Source organism: Camelus ferus, chromosome 3 (assembly GCF_009834535.1).
Source record: "Camelus ferus isolate YT-003-E chromosome 3, BCGSAC_Cfer_1.0, whole genome shotgun sequence".
NCBI classification, from domain to species: domain Eukaryota; kingdom Metazoa; phylum Chordata; class Mammalia; order Artiodactyla; family Camelidae; genus Camelus; species Camelus ferus.
Genome location: NC_045698.1, coordinates 80,753,779 through 80,765,040, shown reverse-complemented (window position 1 = coordinate 80,765,040; position 11,262 = coordinate 80,753,779).

Genomic DNA, 11,262 nt, shown 5'->3' with positions numbered 1-11,262 from the left:
CGTGTTTGCTTTGTGACCCCAGGAGATACTGCACTCCTGAGGGAGGTGATGTCCTGATAATCCACCATATTTATAAAAGTCATTTTGTTTTTTGCAGAAGCAGCAGGATGCAAGACTGAAAAAAAAAATGGCCTCCTTATACTGAGTTTTATTTTATACCGATAGATGTTCAAAATCACAATGGTATTTTTTGCTTTTTACCTCCTCCTCAGGTATATTCTTTCTCAGTTTAAAAGGACACATTAAATCACCTGCATGAGGCTGGGGGCAGTCACAATATCTAAGAAGAATTGCAATGAGATACTGTGTGCCCAGCGAGAGTGAACCAGGCACTCATAATGTATTCCCCAGAGCAGAGGACTTTAGGGGTCAACAGACCGCCTCCCGAGTTGGTATGTAACATTGCATGTGTATGTACATAGCTTTCATCAGACATTCAGAGGGGTCCTTTCTCTAAACGTGATTGAAAATCATAGTTCTGCAGAATGTGCGAACCCCAAGATGCTTTAGAGCTTCCAACTGAAGGAAGCTTGGCACTGTTTGTTACTCAGTTCCAGAACAGACCGAGAGACAGGGAACTTCTAAAGGGAGCTGTGAAAGGTACTGTTTGTGTTTAGAAGCAACAGTTTGATAATTCACTTGGGGAGGGTAAGGAAACCTCCATTCTAACTCCAGTTAACTGTGGGGCTGTTTGCTGGATGAAGAGGTCTTGGTTTCGCCCTGCTCACAGAGAGTAAAGAAATGATCACTGAATCAACACCTTCTAATCAAGGTTGATTTTAGTTTTGCTTTACTTCTTAATGTTAACAGACAGAAAAACATTCTGCAAACCTAAACTGTAAATCCTGTCTTAATTCAACTTAGAATTTAAACTGAATTTTCAATAAGGGCAGGGAAATTGGAGTCTAAGTGTCCTTATGTTTATGTTTCTAACACCTTTGCCCTTGGACCTGGATTTATGTGTTTTTTATACTATGGGAGAATTGGGTTCAAATTGTTCAAAAATTTTTTCAAGACAAAAATATCAAATCTAAAGAGGCATGAGATGTACAAGTATAAATCATGAGGGTATTTTTGACCCAAATTATATCAAGGTTGATATAACTAGAAAAAACACTGGAAAATAAAAACTTTTGCCCTGTTGTTGTGACAGTACCTTATGAAGAAAACATGTGTGGGTTGGCTTTAAAAGCTTTCTAGATTTATAATTTTTATTCTCTGCAATAAGGTCTTGGAGTCATCCATCATTCAAGTTGTTATGGAATTTGATAGAAGTATATTCAGAACTTCTCTCTGAGGGTCTGTTACGGAAAACAGTTGGAGAACTCCACCTACTCAGATTCAGATTACAAATGTTTTGACTCTGTTCCGGGCATGTGAGACAAATTATTGCATCCTGGTCAGCACACTCCTTTTGGGATGAGCTGCCTGTTTCTATGATTGTCAATGCACTCATAAACAAAGGAGGACATCCTTTCCAATAAAATATTTTAAGTATTCAATTTATAGCACTGAGTGTAAAATGTCCCAAAATACTGTGGATAGACAAAGCAACTTAAATTCCCTTCTGATGAGGGGTCATAAAATATGAACATGCTACTTAAATAGCACTCAAGAAGAAAATAGGGAAATAGGCTAGACTTTCTTATGGTACACACACTTGTGGGGAAAAAATTAAATGCATGTTAAACCAGATGCATGCTAGGAACAGATTCCTATGAATTGAACCCTCTCCCTGGACAAAGACACAAAATTTTCCATTTCTTGGCTGTATATGGATTAGATATATCGCACATCTGATTTGTCTTCCAAAGCTGTGTCTGGGCTTCATCTCAGCTCTTTTGCTTTTCCTCTTGGTGTTCATATTTTTTGTAGTCACCCAACTGTCACTCATATATGTGTATTCACATTCTCTCTACTTAAGAAAGTGAGCTTGGAAATGTTGTTTAAAACAACCATCGGTATATTGATCACTTAGCTAGTAACTGGTGAGATAAAATTCCAGTTTACGGGTATCAAACCCCACAACTCCTAAAGATGCTTCTTTTTAACTTAAATCTGACACTCTACTATGGAGAGCTAATAAATTCTGGCTTAATAGACACCCCCACAGAATACAAGATTTTATAATGACCACCTCCCCAGGTAATCAACCTGAGCAGGAAAATAAGAGAGTGGGCACCATGTCTGGAGAATTTACACACGTTACAGCTTAACCAAAAGCCAGTCTCCTTTCCATCATCACCATGCACCAGACATTTACAGTAACATCAGTGATAAGACACTTTTCCTGAAAAAAATCTTTCATTGGTCTAAGTTTGAAACAATTGCTTTGGTTATTGTTGAGTTTTAATGCTATTTATTTAACCTTCAAACTGGTACGTTTTTATTACTTGCCCTATAGAGAAATGTGTGTTCTGCATGAGAGTGACTTTGGACAACTCTTCTTACGCTGTCAACTCAGACGGATGACAGATGTGGACCCAAGTACACACGAGCCCTGGGGAGAATTGTTGTGATGACTCAAAATTGCTCAACCTTGAGTTGACTACAGTTCATATCTTCACCTGGGGACATTACATATTCCTCTGCTCAAACAGTTGATTCTAAATAAAAATGATTAGAATACGGATAAAGAGACAAAATTTCAAAGTCAATTTTCTCTCTGTCACCACAGAGAATTTTCACTTGTGTTTCAGATTTAAAATAGTGAACTAGAACACGAAAAGTGAAGCATAATGCTTTTCTCTGAGATGCACAAATTTTAGTTCACACATTAAATATTTATTTAATTTGAAAAATATGTGTCATGTTATTTATTATTCTTTTATAATTTCAATTGTAAAAATTTAAAGTGAATCCAGAGATTTTTAAATAATATCACACGATTATTATTTAAAATGTCATTTTCATACAAAAGAAAGAAGTGTTGGCATGTATATTAACTACGCCACCGATTGTAAATTTAATCCTATGTTAATTATAAAAGTAGTAGTTAATGAACTAGGTAGACTGTGACTCTAATGATAAATAAAATACTGTATTACTTAAAGTACTGATGGAGTTACAGCATGTAAATAGTTTGCAGAACCAAAATCCTGTCTTCCAGAATCTGGGCAGTTGACATTTTTGAGATACTCAGCTCTTTCTGGCTGTGGAGTTGAGAAATGGCAACTTTTAATGGGAAGTTAGACTGGGTGAGAACACGGAGAATCTGACTCCCCTAGCCCACGTACACACATACAAATACACACACACACACCGTGTGCACAGGCAGAAGGACACAAGCTTCCCAGACCCCTGTTTTGCAGTTGTCACCCTTGTTGCCCTTTAAACACATTCAATAAAGGGATTCAGTTTTATATCCCTGCCCCAACTTCCCTTAATCTGCCTTTCAATCTCTCACCTCTGGATTATCTCCATTTTTCTCCTGTCCTTCAGCACATACAGCCCTACTTAAGCCCTGTCTTAAAATGCCCCCAGTGGTAGTTAATTTGAGTTATGGTAGCTAATTTGAAGCTGGAAGCATCTCAAGTAACTGTTTCATTTACATACATATATTTTTAGATGCCCGTATAGACTATCCTGAAAAATGATTTCTGAAGTAAACAATTTGTTTTGAACTGAGAAATCTCTGTAATCTTTCTTTACTTCCAGTGGCACAAACGTCACTCTGCCCTTAAAGACTATTTAATCAAAGATTGCATGCTCTTCTGCTGCCCCAGCCTTCTGCTCTAGTGACCAGATATCTACTCTACTTACAACCACCTGCAAAAGAAGAAAAACTAAATGTGTCCTAATTATGGCATGTACCAAGGTTAGAACCTTTCTGATGTGACAAGCCTCTCCACAACATCTCAGGGCATTGTCGTGCTACCGTCCAAACTACGTCTTATATAGTGTATAATCTGCTGTTAATAATGGGATACAGGACAGGAAGATACACTTTCTTTGTCGGCATAGCCCATCACTTCCAAAAAGGTCCATCTGTAGTTCTTTTCCAAAGTATGCAGATATTTTGCTAAAATGTGGGCTATCTGACTAAAGCCATTTTAAAACTGGGCCTGTTTATGCCCAATAAAAACTTAGAAGAGAATGTGTGGCCTTTGGAACCTGTTAAAATGTCATTACTGCCAAGAATGTGATGTATGGGGATGACTGACGATTGTATTCACCATGGATGCTACACACTGTGCTCCGGAATGTCATGGAGCAAGTCTTCGCTGCATGTTTGACATAATTTGGCAACCTTCTTTATGAGCAATTCTACAAAGAGTGGGCCACAAATTAACCCAATAAAAATTACATTAAGAATAATTTCTTGTTCTCTCATTGTTCACTTTGTTCATTCTCTGCCAGTGTTAGAGCAGGGTGTCTTTTTTTTTTTTTTTTTTTTTAAATCTTGAACAGGACACAGCCTCTCTCTTCTTGAGAAACGGATTGAAGTCCACCCTCAGTTATGAATCTGTTCAGTTTCTAGTTATCACTGACTTAGGCAAACTACCTCCAAGTAAGCAAAATCTGCCTCAGTGAATTTTGAGGCTGTCATTCCGGAAAACTCTAAACATTTTTTCATGACCACCTCTCAGCCTTATGTTTTCCTAAATTAAACCTCAATTATCTGTAAATGATCCTTTTAATAATATTAATACAATCTCTCATTCTTTCTCAAAGTTAGGGAGGTGCTTTTTTGGCTACTAACAATTAATTCAACTATTCATTAAACCAGCAGTTGGCAACAATAGCTCATGCATCAATCCAGCCTACCTCCTTTATCTGTAAATAAAATTTTATTAGGACGTAGTCACTCCCATTCATTTACATATTGTCTTTAGCTGCTTTCTCACTACAAAGGCAGAGTTGAGTGGTTGTGACAGAGACTATACCAAATCTAAAATAGTCACCGGCCTTAAAAAAAAAAAAAAAAAAAGCCGGCCTTAAAAAAATGTTTGCCAACCCTTACATTAAATAGACATTTATCAAACACCTGTTTTATGCTAAGCACTGTGCTGGGCACTGAAAACATAACTGTAATAAAAGTCCCCACAAATGTGTAATTACATGCTGATGTATCTGGCAGCAAAAAACAGGAGTAGGAAGAATAAGGATACAAATTATATATATATTATTCAGAGAGACATTGTAAGGTAAGAAGAGGAAGACATTCTCCATAATAAAAAAAATAAATTGAAGGAACCTATTATGCATTTGTGAGCAGAGAAAAAAAGGCACCAAACTTTAACCTACTCTTTGGTTCTTATGACTCCTGATATTACTGTCTTCAAGGACCACCTGACTGGAGAAGCTATCCATCAATATTCCACCAGGGGATCATATTTCAAAGCACTGTCTGACCAAGGAGAGAAAAAATCAATTTTTTATGTGGTTCTCTGAGGCTTTTGTTCTACCCGATAATTATTTTATATATTTCTTCTACAGTGCTAAATCAGAATATCCAATTTTCTTTGCACTGTGAAGGTGAAGCACAGAGATGAGCATGGCATTGTGGACACTTATGTACAATTTATTTGTATTTCATTTATTTGAAACAATGTTTAGGTTGCTATTTCCAGTTAACTCTTTTCTGTGACAGCAAGCCAGTCATCTTGTATCTGGTCTGACCTAATCCACTTTGGACCTTGACTTTGATGTTCACTCATATGGAAACACAAAAAAGATATGGTTCAATTAAGCTATGTATAACAGTCTATTTTCAGAAAGAAAAATCTGAAATACTTTTAAATGGCTTTAACGTGTCTAAGGGGCAACATACATTCTAACTCCTGTCCTTCTAGTTCTTTTCTGACCTCCAGTGTATTAGCTTGCTTCTGAACCTGAGACCATTCTCTCTGCACTGCAAGAATTGGTGTGAGTACTCTCCAAGACGCAGGTGAACTTAAATTTGTTCATCTTAATAAGGCTGTATATTTTATGGGCTTTTTGTCTTTATTTCTTTAATCATGATTCATTTAGATATTCAATGAAATTTTCAGAAAAACCTTCAAAGAGGTTAAGAAGTCTACTATATAAATAGGTGCAAGTAATTTGATGCAAATGATGATCATTAAGTAACATTTCCATTATAATTTTGTTATACCCTCCCTCTAAAACTGATGTGAAATGACTTGTAATAAAAACTTGGCTATGAGACGTCTGCAAACAATTAATGGAAGACTGAAAGATTCATAAATAATGTGGGAGAGATGAAGATAGCCAATGATGGTAAAATTAGCAAGCAAATTAGCTACACAGTGGTGAGTAAATGCATCAGAGGGAAACCATGGAAATATAATTTCAGATTTAATGAAGAGATGTAGTTTCTATAATGCAAAAGTTCTTTTTAATTATTTTGGAGTAATATAAGGTTTGTGACAGAATAATATCTAGCACACTGTGGGTATTTAAATACATGTCAAATAAATGGAGAGGTTGGTTTAATGGTAGTTTTGATGGAGCTTATTTTATAAGTTAAAAATGAGTTGAATTGTTTGTGGGTGACTAATAAGGACATGACATTGACACGGCAATCTTGTAGGAATTTTAGTCCACATAAGATTATGTTGTCTTTTTCTCACTGTCCTAGTATTATGATTATGTTCTCAGTGACTTCATATTGATGACATTTTCATAGGAAGTAGCCAAAAGGGTCAGTTAGCTCAGTATTAAGGTACAAAAGTTACTAAAATAACAACCTCATCTTCATGAATTCTGTTGAAATATCTCCATCCCAACTTTTTGGATTCCACCTTCTTACACTACCCTAACTTTAAAATAAGAGATACTGCAAGGATGTGAATTCAGTGTGCACTGTGATTCAGCCACCCTCAGGATCAGTTATGTTTTGACATTTTGAAATCTTAAACCCACAAGTAAATAGGAAAAAAGATTTTTAGGGAACTCACAGAAGTTTCTCGTACCATGCATTACTTGATTTAGTCTGGCTTTGCACTTACTGTTAACGGAATCATAAAATATATGTTCTCATAACTCTTTTTTAGCTCAAGTACTATGTTTTAAGATGCATTCTGCTTTAATCACGAAATGGTTAATCATTTTGGTTGATTTATAATATTCCATTGTATAGATATCTATCATTTATTTATATATCCAATTATTGACTGACATTTGGATTTTTTGGATATTTTTATACTCCAGCCAAGGGTGTTAATAGTATTTTATACATGTAGTGTTTTTCAGTACAAGTTTTTCTGGTGCAGAGTTATTCAAACTGAGATTGGAGAACCATTAATGGAATATGAAATCAAATTATTAGTATATAACAAAAATCTTATGAAAATGTTACAGGATTGAATCAAAAATATTAAAACATTAAATATTACAGTAAGAGTAATGATATTGTTTCATGACATTTTATCTCCATGTATGTTTGTGTATATGGTCACAATGCAAAGCTCAGAAAAAGATTTGAAGAAGCAAAATGATATGAGAAACTATGAAGGAAGAAAAACTCAGCAAAAATAGACAATATAAACAATCCTATAGGAGAATGCAGATACAGGAACTGTCTGACAGAATTTAAAATAGTTTATTTGCTCTATGCAGAAAGAGGAAAGACAATATTAAAAATTCTTTGCAAAAAAAATTCTCTTAAAGAGATATACTAGAAATGAAAAATGCAGTAGCCTAAATTAAGAATTCAGTACATAAGTTTACCAGTGGATTAAACACAGATGAAGAGACAACTGGTGCACTAGAAAACCGGCCAAAAGAAACTATTCAGAATGAAGAATGAAGAATTAAAATGATGGCAACTGCATGAGAAAGTAATGGACACAAAGAATACAGTGAGAAAGTTTAAAATTTGTAACTTCTGGAAAAACAGGAGATAAAGTATAGAGCAAAAGTTCTCCTTTAGAAGATAATGGCTGTGAACTTTATTAAACTTTGCAAAACTGGAGATTAGACATCACTCCACACATTTAACAAGCCCCATGAACCCCAAACATCCAAGCTCATCACTTAATAACTGCTAAAAACCTAACAGAGAAAATCTGCAAACTATCCAGAGTAGAAAAACAAACATTTTTAGAACACCTTTAATGGGGCAAGAAATAGTGTATTTCTCAAAAGAAACAATGGAAGCCAGAAGACACTGTAACGATATCCTTAAATTGCTGCAAGAAAATAACTATTAATCTAAATTCCTTCCACCCAAGAAAATGTCCTTTGACAATGAAGGTGCAGTAACAATATTTTCAGACGAGATTGTTTAAAAGAATTCATGAGTAGCAGTCATGCATTTAAGGAAAACTTGGGGATAATTTTCAAGCAGAATGAAAATAAGTTACAAATGGAAAGTTAGAGATGCATTAAGAAATAAAAAATGGTAAAGATGGATTCTGAAATGAGTTCTTTGGTGGAAAGAAAAATACTACTTTTAGGATAAGTAATCATTTCCAGGGTAAGTGTATCATTTTTTCTGATTATTATGGAGGATGCTGGTTCTTCACTAGTCACTGTAACACTTTGAACCTTTCCTGATTGTCCATGTGACTCTGCTGTGGGAACTGCTCAATTTCATGCTGTGCATGCAGGAACCAAACCTCACACAGTTCAGCTCTCTGCAACCCATGGGAGGGCCTTGAGCAGCTTGGAATCAGGACTTCCAAACAGCTTGAATACTAGGATAAAAGCATCCTTAATTGCAAACTAAGAGAACTGAAACATGAGAATGAAAAGAATTAGCATCTATTCCTACTCAGCTGATTCAAAGACTATAAAAACAGTGACTTAATTTTATCTAAAGGCCAGGAGCTAATTTGTTTTAGGAGGTCTCTGGTTATATGCCAAAACCTGTGTTCTCTAGGATTTAGAGTCACCAGCTGACCTCTGAAATCTGCTTTTTTGGTCAATATCCACATTCTGGATTCAGGACCTATGAACAGGCTGTCTTTATTCATACCACATAAGCCGATCAATGTTTTTCCCTGCATCATCAATGATGTAGCTGGCTTAGCTCAGTCTCTGCAGGATGAGTGAGAGAAGACAAGTCCTGGCTGTGGACCACCTGCAGGCATGCATGTCTGTAGTAAGGATGACAAGAGTTGAAGGAAGGAGTTGCAGAAGGAGGATAGAAGTCTCATGAAATAAAGAGAGAAGCATGTGGAGCATCAGTGAAATTTCACCCCTTTGTATGAATGAGTACAAAAACCAAAATGATTTAGTGAAACATTTAAATCACAAAATATCTTGGGAAAGGACCTTACTGTTTAGCAAACATGTAATGAAAAGTTGCCTTATAGATATGTGGTACTTCTCTTGAAGAAAATAATTTGTCATTAACATGTTAGATGTAGACGACTATTGATCCCAAGTCCTAAAAACAATGAACAGTGCGTATTTTCCTGTAAATCTGTTTATACTAGCAAGTTGCCTCCAAACTATTTTTATGCTGTAAGTAAAATTTTTAATTCTTGCCCATCCTTTTTTCAATACAAATAATATTCATTATCAGTGAGATATACATAAATGAATTTATACTATAATTTAAAAGTTGCTTTGAAGACAGCCCTGTGTATGACAGATCCTGTTTAAGCTACAGGTAAATAACATCCTTAAATTTAGTAGGCAAATTACTTAAGTTATTTGCATATTCTTAAAAATAAAAATATAACAAAATTCAATAGGGCTGAGATATTCTTGTGTAAGATGTCTTTTTTTTGTTTGTTTTAAAAAAACCTATTATTCCCTAATGGTTTGTTATTCATGCCATAGGATGATTCCAACCTCTGGAATAATCCATGTTTTCCTAATGACTTTCTAGGTAGGTGACCAAACTGCTTTGAAAAAAAATGCTTTTTAATCCCGGCCAATTTATCCCTACAGCAGTACTCACCACTACCATTCATAAAGGAGGAACACTGCCAAATATTGCAAACTTCGGAGGACATCTGAAACTTACTGTTCAGTGTTTCCTTGAAACACTTTTATGAACACTTGATTCCACTGTAAGACAAACTGCTTGCAATGTCTGAACGGGAAACAAAGAATGACTGCCCACTGTCCAATCTTGAAAGAGAAATTTTTTATACACATTTACTCAGCAGCATTGCCATGGAGGTGCCTCACAAAGGAATCTGGGAGTATTTTTTGCATCACAGCCAACAAACATCAAAATATTCCTTATTTATTATCCGCCTGAGATTGTTGTCATAATGCAATTATGCAAATGAGGACTTGCAATCACACTGAGTATTTGTTCCGGTTTCGAGGCAAATACTTACTAGATCAGAGCAGTTTAAAGAAAACAAGGACTCACCACCAACAGAACTCAGGGAACGTCAAAGAGCATGAGAAACTCCCATTGGAACCGTTCCCAACGTGTTGCATAAATAAAGGTAGGGTTTGTTGAAGCTTCCCTCCCACCCCCTCCATTTTCTGCGGGAAAAAGCAGCATGCTTAGTTTGAGGAAAGAAGCGTGGCTCAGGCAGTTGTCCCCACCTCTTCTATCCTGGGCTCGGCTGTGTGGGCTTTTCTTTTCCTTTTCATATCCAGCAGCTTTCTCTAGCTTTCTCCCGCTCCTCACACCCCTCCTCAAATCCACAAAGGATTTCCAGCAGAGAGCAGCGGGTGCCCCGTACTGGCTACTTTCCCCGGACTCGGGGGGCTTTCACAGGAAATCAATGGCTGCTTATTTTCCCCTCTACTGTGTTTTATGTGTGGACTGACATGGCCCCAACCATACCAATCCATTCTGCAGAGCTATTTCCATTCAGATGTGCCTCTTTATAAATAGCGGAAATTAGCGGAGGGCCGGTGTCAAACTGCTTGTCACATCTTGTTTTCAGTCTGTTGAAATCAGGTTTATAGCGTCCTATTCAGAAACCTGGACTCCTTTTTGAGTTGCACAATGCATTTCAGGAGTTCCATCAGGCGATAAATGCAGAACTTCACATTGCTATTAAATAATAATCAAAATGATTAGGCTTTTGAATTTTTGTGAAGGAACTTATTTGCATGGAATTTGTTGTTTTAATTGTACGACGTCATGTATTCCTGGGTATTCATCTCTCTAGTGTGTAAAAGTATTCCTAGTTCGTTTGTCAGTATTAGAGTTGCATAGGGTGAATGTGTTCTGGTGATTGAGTAGCAATGAATGAGCGAATAACTGAGAACCGAGAGCATGAATACAGTCAATACCACACATACCATGTGAGTGTCCCCCAAGCCCTCAAACAAATAATAATTAGCATCTCTTAAATGCACGGCACGGAACAAAACCACCAGTAAATGCTTAACAAC